Here is a 22,258-nt window from a genome sequence, read left to right on the forward strand (position 1 = left end):
TGGTACAGGAAAGAGAAAGAGAGTTAGCATTGAAGACATAATGACTTGGGTTTAAGTTCTACCTCCACAATATAATGGCTGTGTTATCTTGGACAAATCATTTAACCTCTCAGCATCTCAGACGACTAAGACTAGCTTGCAGAATAAGTGATGCTCTGAAGTAGAAATAGTTTCACAAGTCAGGAAGTTCCCTAGAGAGATGAACTTGGAGGTCCAGACCAAGAGGGGGACAAAATGGCCAGTATTCTAAATTGTCTAAATTGTGTGATGCTTTTTGAAATATGTATAAACAAAACATAGCAATGCAGTAACTACATATATCTAATGTAGTTGATTTAAAATATATCCAAGAAAGGAGTTTGGCTAGGTGAGCAAACAACTGGAGGATCCCTTCCACAATTTTGCCTTCAGCAGGTCTGGGATCCTTAGCAAGGACTCTGTGCCTAATCTAGGAAGTTCAAGGTTGAAATATTTTAAGAAGAAACATTGTTCAGGGAAGGGTTAGGCTACCTAGGGCAACTAAGTAGTGTAATGGATAGAGTGCCGGGCTTGAAGTCAGGAAGACAACTTCCTGAGTTCAAATCTGGCCTCAGACAATTATTATTACCAGGGCAAGTCACTTAACCCTGTTTACTTTACTTTCTCATCTGTCAAATGAGCTGGAGAAGGAAATGGCTAGCCACTCCAATATCTTTGCCAAGAAAACCTCAAATGGGGAGTTGGACATGACTGAAACGACTGAATGAGGCTACCTGAGGGCCAGAATTATATGTAGGGACTGGAAGAAGTGGATGGAAACAAGGTCTCATACCAAACCATAAGGATGCTTAGTGCCTGGGTGAACTTGGAATGTGAAATTTCATCAGCCATGGTCCTTATACATCATCAGTACCCTCAGTGTACTCTGCCCCTCTTATTGGAGGGCTAGAGAACAGAGCAAAGAATTCCTCTAAAAGTCTCCATTTATATATTTATAAAGGGCTCCCAAGTCATCCATCTCTTCATTTCCCAGCTGGCTGCACTCCTTTGAACTCAGTTCCATTATGCCCCCATATTCAGGATACCTTCTTTGCCTCCCACTTTTTAGCTTCTTTTTGTGTGGTGCTTTCTTCCATTACATTGTAAGTTCCTTTAGAGTAGAGACAGTCTTTTTGTATTTGTTGCCCCAGTACTTAGTACAGTGCCTGGAATATAGTAGGAACTTGATAATCTGTTTATTGACTGATTGCATAACCTTTCAGCATCCAGACTCTCCAACATCCAACCAATTCTGCATACCACCCAGTGTCTGATTAGTATTCCTAATGCATGACTCCAATCGTGCCACTTTTTTGCAAACAAAATAAAATGAAAACAAAGAATAAAACCTCTCCATGATCTAGCAAAAAATTCCAAACTTCTTAGTCTGATATTAAGGCATTTCATGATCTGGCTCAATTCCACATTTCCACCTTAATCTCCCTCTGCTATATGTTCCTACATGTAATGTATGCTTCAGCCAAACTGGAGCTCATCATTGCCTAGAACAATTCACACTTTCTCTCCTCTCTAGTTTTGACCATACCTGTGTCTCCACTTGGAATGCTCTTCAGTTCATCATCCTTAGCTAAAATGCTACATCACTCAAGGTCCAGGTTCATTCCCCAATATCCCCGGCTCAAAGTTAGCTCTAAAAGTCTTAAAGGGTATTTAGTTAAATGTTTGGATAATCTGTGATTTCAATGGTTTGAGTACACCTTCCAATGATGCCAGCTGAAAAGTCTCCTACATGTTACCAACCAGCCTTACTGGGTTGGTGGCCAACTCTGTGAATACCAACACAATTTTAGTATCCATTATCATATTCTGTCCTATGTTATAGATTCTTGTATATATGTCTTATTACTCCTACTAGACTGTTTCTTGAAGCCAAAGACTGATTCATTCATTTTTATATACCCCACAGCAATTAACACAGTGCCTTTTTTCATATAGGAGATATTCAAAAAGTGTTTGTTCTTGTTGTTTTAAATAGTATTCATTAAATGAATGAATGAATGAATGCCTTTGGTAGAGTCCAATAGCTATAAATCAAGAACGATTTTTATTAAACTTTTAACTGTGGATGATATTGCTTGGAGTTTAAACTCTCCCAGAAGTAGAGAGGTGGCTAGTATTATTATATAGGGAGTGGTCCTTGAAGCCAGAAAGACATAAGTTCAAGTCCTATCCCTGACATATCCTACCTGTGTGACACTGAGCAGTAGAAAACTCCTTAAGATTAGAAGTGACAGAGAATGTACTGACCTGATTTGATAGAGGGATGTTCCTCATCTGGGAATTTTTACTGTGAGTAAAATCTCAAGTCCAGTTCCTATTCCTGTTCTAGAAGTATGGTAGGTAGTTGGCAAACTATCCCAGGTTTAAATATAATCAAGAGTTAATTCTATTTCACCAATGTTAATGTTATTTGCCACTTAAATTGTACCCTGGTCAAGAGGTTGGGAGGTGTGGGGAGGCTGGAATTTTGTCATAGCAACTTCCACATTTATGTTGCTGTAAAACAGGCTGCTGAAAAGGCTATTTTTGGAAAGTTCACTTGTTAAGAGCAGGCCAGCTTACCTACTTCTGGCAAAATTGTCAACTGCAGATTTATGACTGGCTGAGAATTTATTATCTTTTAGATATTTCAAATGGGGAGGTAGCATAATATTGTGCTCATCTCCACTGAGTCCCACCAAAACAATAGGTCTCTGATGAGAAGGCAACAATAGGCTATGTGATTAAATTTGGGATGTGGCTTTCTGCGGTTAACAGGGTTAGACTTCCCTGGAGGGCTTACCAGTTTTGTTTTATTTTGTTTTTAAAGGACAGCTGCCACTCAAACTCACTATGAATAAGAGAAATGCAAATCAAAACAATTCTGAGAGTTTACCCCATACTCGCCAAACTAGAAAAGATGGCAAAAGAATAAGGGGCTAGAGTCTTTTACTCCATAACTGGAGGGGCTGTGTAAAAACAAATCTACTAATACACAGTAGAACTAGGAATTGTTCCAACCATTCTGGAAAGCAATTTGAAAGTATTCTTGAAAAAGTGACAAAAATCTACATAGCCTTTGAGACAAAGGTCTCACTGCTAGGTATATACCCCAAGGAGATTGAGGATAGAAAGAAAGGTACCATTTATACCAAAACATCTACAGCAGTACTTTTTGTAGTAATAAAGGAGTGGAAATAGATATAAAAAATAATAATAAAGGGCATGATCATCAATTGGAGGTTAGCAAAGCAAACTGCAATACATGAATGTAATGGAATATCGCTGCCCTGTAAGAATAATGAATATGAATTAGAGAAGCATGGGAAGGCATATATGATATGATGCAGAATGAAGCAAACAGAACTAGAAAACCAATATATACAATGACTACAACAATGTGAATAGAAAGAACAAAAACAATACAAAATGGAATGGCATGGGATTTTTTTTTAAGGTTCCCGAAAGTTCATTGGTGCTGGAAATTTCAGCTGAGAAGGCTCCTCTATAAAAACATACTAAGAGTTTGTATGTAACTTATTGTCTGAGTTTCCCAGACCCAGAGATTTTAATTGCCTTGTCAAGAGTCACAAAAACAGTATTTCACATAGGTGAGATGTAAAAGCCACCTCTGTATCTACACCAAGCTACCTACCTCTCACTGCTATATAGTCACAATGCCCCAACTTGGTCCTGGAGAAGGGATGAGTAAACTTAATCTCCCTCTCTTGTTTAATGAGATGGAGAACTTTGAGTATGGAACACTGCGTGTATTGAGTTTTCGTGTTGCTTAGCCTGCCAACTTGCTTTCCACCCCTTTTTCTTTTTTTTATTCTTTATTACACAGGAAGACTTACTAGGTAGGAGAGGGGAGGGAAGTGTAAGGGAGGGAAGAGGAGAGAAGGAAAAGGAAAGGTAGGAGAGGGAGGGATGTTTTCAGAAATGAAGGTGATTCAAAATAATATACTTTTTTCTTCCTTCCTCCCTCCTTCCCTGCCTCCTTAGTTCTCTCTCCTTTCTCCCTTCCTTCCATCCTTCCCTTCCCTTCCCTTCCATTCCCTTCCCTTCCTTTCCAGAAAAGGACAGTACCCACAGCAGCCATCAGATCTGGTAAAGAAATTAAAGATAACATGACTTTGCCTCACACCCTCAGGGGGCACTGTGGAGTCAGCGATAAAGACGGAAAAGAGGGAAATAGGTCAAATTTTGTGGGATATAAGGAAAAATCATATAGGACTTGCCCCCCCTTTATCCTGGCTCTTTTCTCTTTTCTGTCAGGCAAAGCAACAAGCAATAGTTCAACTTGTTTTCTCTTCTTTAATGGTTACATAAAGAAAAAATTCTTTTCTCTTTTCTGCTCGGTAAAGGAGCACCCAGAAGCAGGTCCTGATCCCTCACCTTCACTCTTTCCCTTTCCCTCACAGGGTTGTATCTTATTAAAGCATATCTAAAAGACTAGGACAAGTAGTGATTTGTGATCTAACTCCATCCTTTGCAGGAATTCTACTGTGCTTATACTTTATGGTTATTATATAAGGTGCTTTGCAAATCTTAAAGGACCATATAAATATGAAGAATTACATGTTCAATTTCTTGTTCCATTATGACAGTATATCAATACTTCAATGAATTTACTTCATTGATGTGGGGACAACCTCCATTGGTTCAGATCACAAACCAACCATCCATGCCTTCTTTTCGTCTGTGAGTCTTGTCCATTTTTTCCTCTAAAACCTCTAAAAGCAATCAGTCCACTTGGTATTCTGGGGGTCTTCTACTAGGTTTTTTAATATTAAGTGAACAGCAAATGCAACATGTGGGCTGCCTATCTTTTAACCTTCACTATCAATTCAAGACCAACTCACCCTCTTTTCTAGTTATATAGCTCTTTGATTGTATTGTTTACTCTGCTTCTTATGTTCTTTTTCTCATTCACAACACATTGCAGCATATTTATACCTATCATACATACGTTGATTACCTTTTGGGTCACCAATAATTTTTATTCTTCAGATTTTGTGATATTCCATTCAGAGCTATATAGGAGCACAGGAAAAATGTTGGTGTTAAAAAGATGGGTTTTCTCTTTGGGGAAGTAGCTTTAAATCATTAAAAATGCTCCACAATTTTCCAAATACAATTCATATTGATTGCTTCTTTATATTCAATTCAGGGCCCAGCTCATTGCCTATCTCCAGTGTCAGCCCAAGATATACAATATGTTGAAACTGATGAACCAGCTTAATAAGCCCATCCAACCATAGTATATAGTCTGACAGTAAACATTTTGCATCTACTTGAATTATCCTATAACAATTGTTAGGTCAAATTCTTTTTGAGGTAATATGGATATCATTTAAGAATATTTGTGGGGCAGCTAGGTGGTGCAGTGGATAAAGCACTGGCCCTGGATTCAAGAGGACCTGAGTTCAAATCCGGCCTCTGACATTTGACACTTACTAGCTGTATGACCTTAAGCAAGTCATTTAACCCTCATTACCCTACCAAAAAAAAAAACACACACAGAGAGGAAAAAAAAATCTGTAATAGTCTCGGGCTTGACATAATCAGTACAATGTCTTCTGTAAACAGAAATATCTTGGAGAATCTCATCTATTTGGATTCTGCACTGACCATCCTTTACAACATCATGAAACACCTTGAAAGCACAGATCTTTTTGTTTTATGTCTTCATTGATATCAATACTCTTCATCAAAGTTGTCTCTATTATTATTTCATATAATAGGAGAGAAACCTTGTTGGAAAAGAGTCTTTAAAGCTAAATTTTATTCTACTAGATCAAATACTTTTTAATAATCCATAAGCAATATACCAAGTAGTCTTTTATTTTCTGAACATTTTAGTTAATTGTGTGACTGTGAAGATGTAGCTGGCTGCAGAAAATAGTTTGTAAATTTCTTCCTTTATCTTCTCATATTTTCATCATGGAAGCCCTTGATACAAAGGTAGGTTATCTTCCTAAAGATTTTATAGAAATAATAAAGTAGACATACCAGCTGGTTTTTATTTAGGTCTTCATTGTCTTTTTTGGAGTGAGGGTCACAGTAATACCATATTTTCATGGGTTGAAATGGAAAGACTGCCCAAGTGTTGCATTTAAGCTCACAGCTCATAAAAAGATGTCAAAATAAGTCTAAGGCAAATTAGATACCTTCTCTTTGGAGGATTTATAGGAAAATATGGACAAGAATCATTTGAGATGAGAAGGCATGAAGGGACTATAATCTTCACTAATCACCATATTGTGGAATGTCCACAATAATGAATAAACAAATCCATTGAATAACTAAAATACCGAATATAGCCCATAATTGCTTTCAAATATTTGGTACATTCTCCTTTTTTAGATACCTTGGAAATAAGTCCCTTAATGCCTTCAAAACTGTGTTGCCTCCAGCAAGGATTTCCTCTGTGTATACTTGGTCTGGTCCAGCTGTTTTTCTCCATCTTCATCTTTTTGGTGCCATTTCCATTTCCTCATATAGTACATCAGGGGCTGAGATGTTAGAGTTCAAATGTGGTGGTTCCACTGTCATTAATGAAAAAAAAGTTTGTTATAGAAATTCAGAGAGATCTGTTCCATTTTTTCATCTGTTTGTTCTCCTTCCAATTTCATATGTCAATGCTCTAGGAATGATCTGGCTTAATGAGGCCTCATGCCAAACTTTTAAAAAATGGTTTTTTATTGGTAGTTTTTAAAATTAATTTTTATTTTTAATTTAAATGCCAAATAGAATGCATATTTACACATGTGTAATAGAACAAAGGATTTTACATGAAACTGCAGGTCTCAATTCTAACAGCATTCATGTCAAAACATTTGGCAAACTTTACTTTTTTCAGTGAACTTTTATTCTATCATTAAATACTCATCTCCCACTTGATCATAGTCTTCTGTTTACTGAAGGGAATTTAACCTACCATAACAAACTATTAGCTGTGTTATTTAAACAATTCTGAATATTGTTGGCTGAGAATGAATCAAGTGCATACAAGAATCTCCTCCTAGACCTATGTTTAAATATTTCTGGTAAAGAATATGACTGTAATTTTTAAATAGCAATACTTTTAACACAAAGTGTAACTAATATGGGTATGTAGAACTACTAAGGTATGTATATAGTAATACTTCTAATGTAATATATAACTAATACAGTTATATATAACTACTATACATAAAACTTGACTACTTGGGGCAGCTAGGTGGCGCAGTAGATAAAGCACCGGCCTTGGATTCAGGAGGACCTGAGTTCAAATCCGCCCTCAGACACTTGACACTTACTGGCTGTGTGACCCTGGGCAAGTCACTTAACCCCAACTGCCTCACCAAAAATAAAAAATAAAAAGACTACTTGAAACTGTTTTGATTCCTACCTATTTCAGTATGCCACTGAATGGTTAGATTCATCTAGAAGTGAATTAATACATATAGGGCAAGCTGAGAAATTCTGATATTAGTTCCCTAAAAAAATACAGCCTAAATCTTCATGGGAGGAAGCGTCAGAAATGCTACCAGTGCTGGGCACTCTATATTCCACTGGCACAAATAAATATATCAGAGAACATGGTTAATGTATTAAGTTAAAACAAGATGAAGAAAAACTCCATAAAACTTTTGTAGGGAGGATCAGTTTGTGTGGTATCAGCCTAAAAGGGGGACGGGGAGGGGGAGGGTAAAGTTTAAGAGCACATGAAATACTGTAAGTAGATCATTGAACATACATGATAACATGGATTCTGTCACCCCCTATTAAATTTATAAATGTATATGACATCATAAATTTATAAATATGCATGACACTGACAAAAGAAACAGAGAATTGCACATTCACAGAACAATATTAAAAAAAAGTTGTTCTCTTGAAAACTTCTTGTTAGTTGTATGTGTGTGCATGGGTGTATTTGAAGAGAAAGGTAGGAGGAGGGGGAAAAGTATCTCACAATAGAATAGCCTCAGAGGCCATGCAAGACACATTTTCATTTAAAAAAGAAAAAAGAAAAAGAAACACTACACACTTGTCCATGATCTATGTAGACAGAGGAGAGAAATTGCAGAAGGCAAAGATCATCTAAAATCAACTTAAGAAACCTGACTTACAGAGAAGTTAGTAGGTGGATTCATCCAAACCACACTATTTACATCTTCCAAACCCTATCATTTTATGCAATGGCTAAAATTTCATGCATGTCACAAGCTCTTCCCTAACTCCTCCCCCACCACACACTGTGAATCCCTTCAAGACTGTCACATTAGGGGAAAGAGGGAGAAAAGGGCTGTTATTTTTATGTCTCACAGGAAAAAAATAAAGCCCCACATTAAGTTCTGAATTGGAATTTATTTGGCAAAACTTTAAGGTAAAATCTTTTAAAAGAAAGGAAGAAAAGGAGGACTCCATAAGGCTCTCTGTGACACTTTGGTGTAGAACAGGTCAGGCTTCATTTTTCCCTCTGTTCCCAAGACCAACTCAATAGGTCAAGGCAGTCAGCACTTTGCCTGGCTTAAGTGCTGAATGACTAACCAAAATGTTGGATAGGTTAAGTGTTAAAATTAAATTGTCTATTTAAAAATTCCCTGAACAGCACCTTGAGTTCTTGAAAGAATGAACACTATGTAAATGAATAAATATAAAAAACTCTCATCCTTCCCAAAGTCAACAGTGTTAATGGTGTCAGCTTGTATTTGTAAAAATATGCCAGAGAATTGCATATGTGCCTTGTAGTCCCTGGCAATAAATTATCTGTGCGAGGCAAAAGTCACTTTATAAATGAATATCAACAAAACAATGTTTTTAGTTTATCCCAATAGTTAAAATTAGTTGCTTATTTTACATTTCATGGTTTGTTTTTCTTTGTATATAGTTATATGGTGTTCTTTTATACTATTTATGGCCAATAAGCCATATTTGCAAAGTTGTCCCCAGTCACTGTTCCTCTTAAATAAGATTTAACTATAACCATTTTTGACCCTATTATTTAAAAACTAAACATAGTCCTTTTGTAAGCACAAACATTTATGATCCTAGTCTTAAACTGAATCTTACTGGGGTTGATTCAATCGAAATTGATACAGTATATGACATCACAGGCCTTCTTCCCCTGAGATGCCATTATCTTTTCCCATTGGGATTTGTTGCCATCCATCTCTGTAGCATCCTGTCATACCCTAGTCCTCGGATGACCTAGAGAAGGAAGAACAATGCAGTTTCCTTTTCATCACCCCTCTCCAAACTCCGATAATGGCACACCAACCATTTCTTTTTTTTTAGTGAGGCAATTGGGGTTAAGTGACTTGCCCAGGGTAACACAGCTAGTAAGTGTTAAGTGTCTGAGGCCGGATTTGAACTCAAGTACTCCTGACTCCAGGGCCGGTGCTCTATTCACTGCGCCACCTAGCTGTCCCCACACCAACCATTTCAATGGCTTAAAAAGGAATGTATTAATGACAAACCCATTTGGAGTAAATTATGAATGACAGTGATGGTGCTGGCTATGGGAAGGACCGTGATATATGAAACCATTAAAAGTTTACAGTTTTCAGGAGCAGCTAGTTGGTGCAGTGGATAAAGTACCAGGAGGACCTGAGTTCAAATCTGGCCTCAGACACTTGACACTTACTAGCTGTATGACCCTGGGCAAGTCACATAACCCCCATTGCTCCAGGGAAAAAAAAATTTACAGTTTTCCAAAGTCCTAAGGACATACTCCATTCTCCTTAGCTCCCTCCTTCCTTCCTTTCTTTTCCTTATTCTGGGCCTTAATACTTACCCAGTTGCATTGCCAATGCCATAGACTTGTCTAGTCAGAACTGTCAATCATGAATTCATTCTTTCAAAAGAATGAATGTGAAGTGTTTGCTATGTACCACAAAAGTAGCATTGGTGCTGGGAATAAAAAAAAAATAAAACAGCCCCTTCCCTGAAGGAGAAGTAGCCTATACAAAGAAAATTATATACAAAATATATTTTTTAAAATGTGAAGTAGCTCATGGGAAAGAGAGCATGAGCAACTTGGAAGATCAATAGATATTTTCTGTCGGAATTGGAATTTGAATTGAATTTGGAAGGAAACTAGAGATTCTCTGAAGCAGAGGCAATTGCTTCTGCCTTACTGAAGGAATGCATTACAGACACTGGGTATGAATTTGGTGATTAAGAGGTCACTGATACCCTTGGAGAGAGCAGTTTTGATTGAATGGTGATGTGGAGGACTGGAGGATTACAAGAGACTGGAAAGTGAGTGGGAGATGAAAAAGTAGAGGCAACAAATGTAGACTTTTTTTTCCTTAGGAGTTTGGCTGTGAAACAGATCTAGGAAAATAACTTGAGGAGATGGTAGAATCAAGTGAAGGTTTTTTAAGGATAAGTGATATCTGGGAATGGTTATAAGCAGTAGGGAAAGAGCCAGGAGATATGGAAAAATTAAAAATTAGAAGAATAAGAGGATTATTGAAGGGAAAATCTCCTGGAGAATAGATGGGTTAATTTCATATTTGTATCTATAGTATATATCACAGTTGCTGACACATAGGATGTGCTTAATAAATGCATATGGATTGATTGACAGATTGAAATCAGTTAGTCAATGAATATTGAATGAGCACTTACTATTTCCCAGCCACTGTGTTAAGGGGGGGGGGGGTCAAAGAAAGTCAAAAGTCAGTCCCTGCCCACAAGGAGCTCACCATCTAATGGGGAAGACAAATGAAAATGAATATATACAAACAAGCTATACACAGGACAAAAAGGAAATTATCAACAGAGGGAAAGTGCTAGAATTAAGCGGGATTGGGAAAGGCTTCCTGTAGAAGGGATTTTAACTCATGACAGATGGCTTCGGGGTTTTTTCAGTAAATTATGAAGCAAGGTCCTCTGCTGGGAGGAAGCGTGAGGGGTGACTTGAGGAGAAAAGAGGTGTGTAACAGATGCTATGGTGAGTGGGAGAGAGAGTCAATCAAGAAAGAGTATAAGGATTGGCATGCAGCAATGAAGGCCCAACTGAGATTGTTGTTGTTCAGTCATTTCAGTCCTGTCTGACTCTTCATGACCCCATTTGGGGTTTTCTTGGCAAAGACACTGGAGTGGTTTGCCATTTCCTTCTCCAGCTCGTTTTACAGGTGAGGAAACTGAGGCAAACAGGGTTAAATGACTCGCCCAGGGTCACATAGCTAGAAAGTATCTGAGGTTGGATTTGAACTCAGGTCTTCCTGACTCCAGGTCTGGCACTCTATCTACTGTAGCACCTATAACATATGTTTGTAATAGACTTAATGAGCATACATATGTGACTTCTCCATCAGTGTTGACCTTCTGCAATTCTACTATAGCACATGGGTGTCTGGTACCTCTGCAGATTTCTAATACAGCCCTGATGCTTAGTCAATCTTTGTACCATCCTTTTGACATAAGGAAGGAAGGAAGGAAGGAAAGAAAAAAAGAAGGAAGGAAGGGAGGGAGGGAGGGAGAGAAGTTTTTATTAAGCACTTGCTATGTGTCAGACACTGTGCTAATCACTTTACAAATATCTCATTTTATACGTACAATAACCCTCGGAAGTAGGTACTTTTATAATCCCCATTTTACAATTAAGAAATCTAAGATAGAGATTAAGCAATTTGCCCAAAGTCACACAGCTAGTAAGTATCGCCTTTGTATGCAATTCTTCTTGACTTCCAGCTAATCCTCCCAACTGTACCCTTACCAAACTCCCAGTGGGAAATTATTCTTCCCTGAGTCCCAAAACTACTTCCTTTGCAGTTTCATCCTTGGATCATTCTTTCCTTCCTTGGAAATATGTACAACCTAGACTCACAGGAAGCTTTTTCATTCTTATTTTATCTCTTGTTCTGATTGGTTCCTTGAATCAGATTCTATAAGAGGGGTGAGCTCTTAATTATAAAATGACATCTTCTCCCTAAATTATGCAGACCAGCAAACCATTTCTAGTCCTCTCCCTTTGTTTCATTATCCTATAACTATTCCCACCAGGATCACTTGCCTTCTAGCTCTGAACCTGTGCTCCTTTAATTGAGAACATTACATAGTGGAAGGAGAATTGGACTCCAAAAATACAAAATCACGATCTGAGTTCTAGTACTGACACTAGCTCCATGACTAGACAAGTTACTTAGTCTCTCTAAGCTGCATTTTCCTCATCTAGAGGATAGATAGAATAATACTCGCCCAGATACCTCATAGGACACTTGAGAAGCACCACTTTGTAATCCATAAAGCATTACACAAAAAGGCCATGGTATTCCACTTCATCTGGGGGTCATCTGCAGCCAGCCTGACCTTTGCTTGCCACTGGACTCAGATGACCCTAGAGAAGAGAGTGAAGCTGATGACTTTGCACAGTCCTGCCTCACTTAAATTCAATTCACTTGCAAGTCAAGACATCACCTTCCTTCTGTCATTGGTTCTCTTCCAGAACAAAGGACAAATAATGACAACAACAACATAAATAAATAAATAAGCATAATAATGGACGGGACATGGTGATGGTATTGAGACTCGTGCTAACCAAAAGTTACAATTAAAACTATATGATTTTAATTTTTAAAAATTAAATCATCCTCTTATTTTTCATCAATAACCTTCTTCTGTTACAGTGGGGATTATAATTGGACTGTATGTAAGATCTTTGAGGACAAGGATTATAGTAGTTAGAACCTGAAAGTAAGCTTTTGTATACCTAGTATCAAAAATTAGGTTCCAAGAACGTGTTAAACAGCAATAAATCTTCACAGATCAATGACACAAAACTTAGTTGTATTTATTTTTTATCATCCTTTGCTACAAGCATCCAATCCTGTCATTTTTCCTTCTTTGTTTATCCTAAGTGAATCTCCCCTATATTAAAGCAGCAGCCTTCCCCCAATCTCACTATAGCACATTCCACTTCACTTGTATTTCACTAATCCCTTCATGTAGATAGACACTCATGCTCCTGCTCAGGTCAAATTCATCCATACTTGGACCCTGTTTATCTACTCATTGTATCCTGGAATTACTTCCTATTTCACTGCAGATTAGACCTTGGATACTCAAAGAAGGTCACTAGATCAACAGAAATTATTTCATTTTCTTCATTTAAAGGGAAAAAACCAATACTCTAGCTCCCCTCCTATATTTTCCCCAGTCAAATCTGTTCAAGTCTTCCATCAACCAATAATACAACTCCTACCTCTGAATGTCCCACGCTCAAAATAAGCTTGATCAATACACTCTGTCATAATCTCGTAGCCCAAAGGACTAGTGTATAAAAGAACCTAGCTGTTTAGCTAGGCGGGTTTTTTTTCAGAGTACTGGGAAAATATTGTTTGATGTAAATTCTTTATCTGGTGTGTTTGTACAGCTGAAAGAGTATGTGATGACCTCTGATATATTTATTTGCATTGACGATGTGTGTATAAGATGAATGGCTCCTTGAGAGCAGGGAACATTCCTATTCAACATTGTTTGTATGGTACTCAACAAATTACCATGTTCATAAGAGCATTTTATAAATATAGAATAATAGAATAAACTTTGTTCAAGTTTTTTTTTTAACTTTGAGCCTGAAAAATAAAGAAATGAAAGAGTTTAGGCATCAACTCTTCCTCAGGAACTTAAAATTTTGGTCAATAACTTTTAATAAGCATCTAATATTATTTATTAATCACTTCAAAATTAATCTGACTTAAGATTTTGGTCAAAGTACTGGTTCAGGATAGTATAATGATTATAGTCATGGCTAGGAAAGGTGTTTTTAGTGTTTCACTCTCACCAAATTCCTCTTAGGTTTATGTCGATCATCTAACCTCAATTCTGAGTTATTTGATTTCTAAAATACAACATTTTTAAGTAATCAGGGTTAAGTGTCTGAGGTCAAATTTGAACTCAGGTCTTCCTGATGCCTGGGCCAATGCTCTATCCACTGTGCCACCTAGCTGCCCCATAATTGGTTCGCTTTGTATCCTTTATACCTTACTTTATGCATTTAAAAACATTATTCTAAGGATCCCATAGGCTTCACCAGACTGCCAAAGGGGTCCAGGACACCAAAAAAGACTAAGAAGCCTGCCTCTAGACAAATTCGGGTTATAGCTTTGAGAATCCAAAGCACTGAACTCAGCATTCACATTTTTGTTGTTGTTGTTGTTGTTACTGATGGTTTGGTTTGGTTTTTTTCCATAGACCTGTGATTTCATTCATGTGGGGAACTTCCCTTTACCTATACAAACCTTAACATTCTCTATAATTTATAGGTTGGTTTTTTTTTTTTCAGAGTTGACAGATTATTACTGTTACACATACAAATCCACACACACTTTTTAGAAATCTCTTCTTATGACAGCTCATCTGTGATACTAGGGGTGTCTAGTTTAAGGATAAGGGATTGCAGAGACACTCTAGGGAAAGCATTCCCATTGGCTTTTTCCCTGAGAAGTCAATGGAAATGCTTTCTAGGGCACAGTTACACACCTGGCCCATGTTAACAAAGTATTAATATTTTCATGTTCTATCTATAGAACTATTTTTTTCCATTTTCCCACTAAAATGTTTTCTCTTAGTATAAGTACTTGGACCATACCTTGGTTACAAAGAAAGAAAGAAAGAAGGAATGAAAGAAAGAAAGCCTAAAGGGAGCTTTATTGTGTTTCCTATCTGCCTTCCAAATAGGAAAATAAATTCATAGCTCTATGATTTCATTCTTGAAATTTTCATTATACTAATAATGCGACAACTTGGTAATGAGACATTAAAGAGATCCTTTCCCATGTTACTGATAACAGGCTTGGGATGTTAACAATGAAAGGATCATTTAGAAAGCTAATTTCCTTTTCGTGGAGCATGCTATGTGTTTACTTTAATTCACATCCTGTGTGACCCTATGGGAAAATTTTTAACTAATACTGGGGAAAATCCCATAGGGTTACACAGGATGTGAACTGGGCCTGTTCTTTGCTACCTTCAGTTGGAACAGTAAAATTAGGTAAATCAGTTTCACTTTCTGTTTGTCATAAATTCCATTTTCCGGTTCCCAAAGTTTAGCATAACATTATTTCTGAGTCTCTAAAACAAAAGGAGAAATTTTAAGTAAAAATTCAAACATCCTACTCTCCTTAAATGAATGATTCCTGCCTGGGTATGAATTTGAAAAGTACTTTTTTTTTTAAGAGCAAAGGCTGAACCTGGGGTAGCAATTACTTAGGGGCCACACAGGAATACTATGAAGGCATTCATTACTCCATACCTGTTCTACTACACGGTTCAGCTGGTGTTTTCTATTTCCTGTGGAGAACACACATCATACCACTTCCCCTATAGAAAAAAAAAGAAAGAAAGAAAGAAAGAAAGAAAGAAAGAAAGAAAGAAAGTAAGAAAGAAAGAAAGAAAGAAAGAAAGAAAGAAAGAAAGAAAGAAAGGCAGCCTAACTTAATTGCTGATGGAAACACTGTCATACTTTCCACTAGCCAAGCTTGAAACCATTACTGATCTAGCTTTCATTAATTTTTCCACAACAATTTGCAGAAATGTCAGGAAACAGCTGCCCTGGAGCTGATTAATTGTCCTTATCACCAGGATTTTACCAGAGTACCCTTTTTTCCCCTTTTTAAAAATCAAATTTGGGGTTGCTTTGACGGCAAAGTCTGCTCTAACTGAGGAGATACTCAAATATAATGTTGATGGTTCCCGAAAGTTCTGATGCAAAATCCGCAGACAGTTTCTGAGGAGAAGGAAAACCGGTTAAGTTTGGAATGATATGCTTTGAGGAAAAGCTTGCCTCCTGCACACCGTTCGGTGTATTTTTCAGACAAAAGTCAATGAAGTACATGCCTTGCGGTCAAACTGCATTTGCTAGTCAACCCAAAATCCAAAACTTCCTCCATAAATAGATATGAAGATCTGCTGCTTTAAAAAAAAATTCTTCCTATCATCTTTTTGTTTGAGCTATTCCACGTGTCTCACTGCAGTGTGCAAGTCTGTAAAAAATAAATGCAACTATACACCTCATAATGCTGAGTGCAATCACTGAGACTCTGACACTTAGAATCGAGACATCTGGGGAAGGCTGCTTACGGCAGTCTTAACTTCTCAGCTGGCATTCGAATGTGCAGATTTTTTAACTAGTTGGTAAAAATGGATCAAGAGAAAAAATACAAACATTTCTCAGAAAACAAGAATGCTGAAAATTTTTTTAAGCTAAGCTAACTAATGTTTTTGAGAAAAACACTTTTAACAGAAGCCTGGTTTGAGGCTTCTCTCAGTCTGTAACCACCCTTGGTTACACAGTGGAGTCCAGGGGTGTGTGTGTGGGAGACAGTTATCACCAGCTCTCATTGTTAAATTTTCAGTGTAAACATTTACACCTCAGCAGTCAGCAAACTATACAAATCAAGACTTGGTTTGTTGGTTGTCTAAGCTTAAGAAAGTGATGGAGAAAACATGAACAATGCGGATTAAACTTAAAAGTGTGTCATCTTCAGAGAGCCAGTTGTTAAACGTTTACCAGCACACCCCCTGGACTAGTCTATCCTAATGTAACATTTTAAGCCTTTCTCTATTTTTGGCACCAAGCTACTTCTTGTCCTTATTTTCTCCTTCTCCATCTCCTTTTCCTCCTCCTCCTCTTTCTCCTCCTCCTCCTTATTCACAATGCCAGTATATATAAAAGCAAGGAAATAAAGTAGAACACATTTTTAAAAAATTAATTAAACAGTACCATCCTGAGGCAACTCTTAGAAAGGTTGTTAAGTGGAGGCATCTTAAAATGAACCTGCAGACAACCAGGGGTCCTTTTGCTTTATTCTTGAAATGTTGGTTCTACCCTTAAGAAATGACGCAGGAACCTATGTCTAGTGTGATACCAGAAACCCAAAACAGGAATTCATAGGAATCTCAATTTATTATTTGGACTCTTCTGAGTGACCTATAAGACTAATCAGGACTGAGAAGGGCCATACCCATGTGGAATGAATCCAATCATCTGTATGGCTGAAAATCTTCCTCTTGGTATATTCCCTGAATCCCATAATCTCAGTGTTGGTAGAGAACCTCAGAAACCATTCCAACCAATAAATGAAAAGGAATCCCTTCTACAGCATTCTTGACAAGTGCTATACAGGCTTATTTGGATGGCAACTCTAGTGATGAGAAGCTCATTTCAATGGACAATGGAAAAGGGTTCTCAAGAAACCATGTTCAGTTTTCAGTGTGAACGTTTACACCTCAGTGTACACTTGATTTAGTGTAGTGTTGGTTGTCTAGATTTTAAAAAGTGATGGGGGGGCAGCTAGGTGGCACAGTGGATAGAGCACCGGCCCTGGAGTCAGGAGGACCTCAGTTCAAATCTGACATCAGACACTTGACACTTACTAGCTGCATGACCCTGGGCAAGTCACTTAACCTCAATTGCCTCACCAAAAAAAAAGGAAAAAAAGCAACCCCCCTCTCCCCCCCACACACACAAAGTAATGGAGAGAATGATAATAATGCAGATTAAACTTTAAGTGGGTCCTGAGAACACTCCCAGCATCACGCCATATACACACCCCTGCCAATTGGTAAACATTCACCAACACAACCCTGGCTAGGAGTCACTTAACTTTGAACAATCTATCCAACACTCATTCAAACAATATCTCTCACTCTTATTCCCTTTATCTGCAAAATGGGAATAATACATACACTACCTATCTCACCAAAATATGATGACTAAAGTTCTTTGTAAATCTGAAAGTGTTATGTAAATGGAGACTACCTTCTGAAGCACCCCATTTTACTTCTAGACAGTTGTTAAAAAGCCTTTATTTGTTCAATCAGAATCCTTTTATTTTCTATGTCCTTTATATGTTCTTAGTTTTATTCTTCACACAATCGCCACTCAAAATATTTCAAGATCAGAAACCTTAATGCCTTTCAAGCTTAAATTTTATTTTTTAGTGTAATTCTAAGTGTCTGCCTCACACATCACACTGGTAAGATGACAAAAAGAAGATAAAGACAAATGGTGGAGGGGCTGTGGGAAAACAGGCATACTTGTGCACTGTTAGTGGAGCTGTAAATTGACCCACCCACTTTGGAACTATTCTCTCCAAATTACTAAACCATGCATACCCTTTGATACAACTATACCAGTGCTGGGCCTATACTCCAAAGAGATGAAAGAAAGAAGAATGGTCATACACATAAAAATATTTAAACTTCTTTTTGAAGTAGCCAGAAATTAAGGGGGTGCCTACTTAATGGGGAAAGGCTATACAAGCTAAAGAAACTGGAATATGAATCTAATGGAATTTTATTGTGCTATGAGAAATAACAAGGTGAACAGTTTCCAAGAAAACTGGGAAGAATTCTATAAACTGATAACAGAGTAAAGTGAGCAGAACTAGGAGAACAATTTACACAATGACAACAACATCATAGAGAAAAACAACTTTGAAAGACTAGAATCTTGATTCAGTGGAAAAAAAAAAGAGTCCAGAGGACTGAAGATTAATTATGCCACTTACTTCCTGCCAGACAGGTGGTGATCTTAAAATGTAGAATGAGAAATACATTTTTGGACATAGCCAATGTGGGGATATGTTTTGCTGCATTATGTATATGTTACAGGGGTTTTGTTTTTCTTTCTTTTTTTTTTCAAGATGAATGGGGGAGGAAATGGGAGAGAGAGAATACTTATGTCAATAAATAAACAAGCAAAAATAAATACATGCATACACATATGCATACATATAAATGTTTTGTGCTTTATTTCATTTTCCTCTGCCCAATCTCTCTAATTTTTACTAAGGGAAAGTAAACATATATATGTGTAAATTTGTGTCTCCTCTTTCACATTTCAGTCTCAAAAGGGAGAAGAATATAATTTTGATTATCAGATAGAATCAAACTTCACACTGACTCTCATCCCAGTTGAAAAAGTGTTCCCAAGATCAGTTATAGTTTAATAACTATTTTACAATCCCTTTTCCTTTTTCACTTCCCCTATCTTGTTTTTTATTGCATCCCAAGGACTCACAGATACCATTTTGAAAACTTCCCCCACTCCAAGCAGTTTTGCTTGTCAGGTTTATGTGAGTCAGAGAGGTCAAGGAGAAGGCAGAAGGAAAATTAATGACCAAGAATAGTTTGGTATGTAAAAGGAAGAACAAAAAAATTTCCATGCATTTTGGGTGGGTTACTAGATTTGAAACCCAGGGGAAAAGTTACATAATTCATCTCTGAGCATTCATATGATAGCAAATGAACGATTTAGTTATAAATGGCTCTTCAATATTTCAATACTTGAGCGATTCATTATTTTATCTCTGTAGGTATTCCATCCACCAATACAGATTTCAACACCTTAAGTGGATAGTCTTCATGAATTGCTGTGGCTGAAAAGTTCATCTCTTCTTGGCTAGCCTTCTGGTGATGAGTTTCTCCCAAATTGGCAGACTTTAGAGCTTGATAAGATCCACCAGAAATTACATTACACAGGTACAGCATTCAAGAATACAGGGTCAACCCTGGACCTGGGGCATTTTGAGAAAGGATTTTTCTTAGATATTTCCTTTGCTAGAACCAGTTCTGTGTTAACACTGTTTTGTTTGTTGCATTGAATTTTTAAGGTTGGACCTAGAATGCCATCACTGTGAAGAACTACTTCTTGTGGGTAAACTGCTTCCATCAATGTAAACCAGCAAGTCCTCTGTACTTTAACGATACTATGGAGTTATCTGGAGCAATGAAAGGTTAAGTGACTTGCCCAAGTGACACAGCTATCATGTGTCGAGGCAGAACTAATAAACATAGGTCTTCCTGACTCCATGACTAGCCTTCTACCTACTGTTCCACACTACCTCTTCAGATAATGAAACTGCCTAACAATACAAAACAATTTTTAAGAAGCAGAAGTTATTTTAGAGATTGGTTAATGCAACCTCCTAATAATGAGGAAATTTAGGTCTGCCTAGAAAGGTTAATTGATTTACTCAACATCACAAAGGTCACATAACTACTGGTCAGGGTTGCAATGGGAAGATTATAGCATGATAGAGAAAAGGTAAAATTACAGAAAGATATTTGTACTGAAAAAGGATGGGAGAAAAATGGTTAATTAGGAATTGAGAACTAAGATAAGAGAACACTTAATTATTCTTGATGAGTTTTAGGCAATAGACCCAATTGAACTATGTACCAGGGAACTAAGGGGAAAACCAGAGGATTTAATAACTAAGCCATTATTCCCACTTTTACTATTTGAAAGATCATACAGAACATGATACTTGCCAAAGGTCTTCAGAAGAACAAATACTATCTTTATTTCAAAAGAAGGGGAAGAGAATAGAGTCTGCAGGTGAAAGGCCAATGAACTTTGTCTCAATTATGGGCAAAATCTGAGAATATATTTTTAAAATTATGGTTAATATACATCTAGCAGTGATCACAAAGAACTACTATTGCTTTACCAAGATCAGGTCATGGCAGAGTCACCTCAGCCCCTTTTTCTGACAGAGTTATTAAACTGATAAAATAGTTGGAATCATCTGTATGTGGTTTAAATATGATTTTAGCAAACCATTTGACATATTCTTTCATGTTATTCTTTTGGACATGATGGAAATATAAGGTCTAGAAAATAGAATAGTTGGTGAAATTAAGAATAGATTAAAAGGTCCCAAAGACTAGTCATTAATGATTTGGAGTCACCTTGATAGCTCTCTCTAGTTATCAGTAAGTTAATCAGTTAAAAAAATTTTATTAAATGCCTACTCTATATTAGACACTGGGGATACAAAGATGCCAGTCTTTGATCTCAAGGAGCTCACAGTCTCCTGGGCTAGACAATGTACAAACAAATATGTTCAAGCAAGTTGTAAACATGATAAATTGGCGATAATCAACAGAAGGCACTAATATTAAGGAGGATCTAGAAAGGTTTCTATAGAAAGTTGGATTTTACCTCTGACTCAAGGCAGAGATGAAGAGGGAAAGAATTCCAGACTTCAAGGGGCTTTGAATGCCAAAAGATCTTATTCGATCTTGGAGGTGATAAGGAGCCACTGGAGCTTACTGAGGAATGTGGTCGACATAGTCCAAACCTATGCTTTAGCAAGATCAGTTGAATGGAGGTTAGACTAGAGTCGAAAGAGACTTGTGGGAAGGACACCAACCAGTAGGCTATTGCAGTCTAAAAGCGAGGTGATAAGGGTATGTACCAGAGAAGGTTCTGCCTTTCAACCTGTGCTGTTTAATATAATTGTCATTGAATTGATAGCTAGCATGCTTATCAAATGTACAAATGATACAAAGTTATGAGCAGTAGTTAACATGTTAAATGACAGTCAGGATCCAAAAAATATTTCAGCCAGCCAGAAAATAAGATGACATTTAATAAGGATAAATCCAGAGTATTTCTTTGTGTCTTAAGTCAAAAAATCAAATTCATTACAAATTGGCAAAGACATGACTAGACATCGGTTCACCTGAAAAACATCTAGACACTGTAGAGCACTACAAACATGGCGTGAGTCAGTAACATGATGTTATATTACAAGAACAGAGAGGCCCAGTGGGACTAGAGATGCGATAGTCCAACTTGTTCTGTGCTGGCCCTATCGCATGTGGAGTATTGTGTTAAATCCTAGAGGCCACATTTTTTTGTTTTTTGTTTTTTGTTTTTGTTTTCTTGGTGAGGCAATTGGGGTTAAGTGACTTGCCCAGAGTCACACAGCTAGTGATTGTTAAGTGTCCAAGGCCAGATTTGAACTCAGGTCCTCTTGAATCCAGGGCCGATACTCTATCCACTGCACCACCTAGCTGCCCCAGAGGCCACGTTTTAACAAAGATCTAGCAAAGGGCAAGCACCTCAGGATTGAAAGGATCTATAGACCATGTTTAATTATTAGGATCAACTGGAGATGTCGGGGATGTTTAGCAGGGGAAAGAGAAGATTTAGGGGGAGCAGGATAGCTGTCTTCAACTACTTGAAGTACTGCCATACAGAAGAGCATACACCCTTAGAGAGCAATGGGTACAAATTGCAAGGGGCAGATTCAGGTTGAATGTAAGGAAAAACTACCTTTCCGAAAGGGGAATGGACTGACTCTGAAGGCAGCAGGTTCTCTTTCAATAATTCACAACAAAAGTTGTTTGACCACTTATATTGTAGCAGGGATCTTGTACAAACACTGGTGGCATCAGATGGCTTCTGAAATCCCTTCCAACTCTGATACTGTATGATCCTGGA

General features: G+C 37.4%; 1 protein-coding gene across 12 annotated transcripts in view; it reads right to left on the reverse strand.

Moving 5' to 3' along the window:
• Nucleotides 1-22,258, reverse strand: part of HIVEP2 (HIVEP zinc finger 2) — a 284,997-nt gene that overhangs the window by 78,769 nt on the left and 183,970 nt on the right. For 7 of the 12 annotated variants that reach the window (XM_043999699.1, XM_043999695.1, XM_043999692.1 and 4 more), the window contains one exon: nucleotides 6,392-6,569. The exons of 2 other annotated variants lie outside the window; for them this stretch is intronic. The gene's annotated coding sequence lies outside the window, so the exon portion shown is untranslated. Of the gene's footprint in view, nucleotides 1-4,999; nucleotides 5,055-6,391; nucleotides 6,570-12,227; nucleotides 12,359-15,274; nucleotides 15,343-22,258 lie in introns of those variants that run through there. 3 more of the 12 variants (XM_043999698.1, XM_043999694.1, XM_043999696.1) reach the window with 3 other exon arrangements.

This window comes from Dromiciops gliroides, chromosome 4, assembly GCF_019393635.1.
Source record: "Dromiciops gliroides isolate mDroGli1 chromosome 4, mDroGli1.pri, whole genome shotgun sequence".
NCBI classification, from domain to species: domain Eukaryota; kingdom Metazoa; phylum Chordata; class Mammalia; order Microbiotheria; family Microbiotheriidae; genus Dromiciops; species Dromiciops gliroides.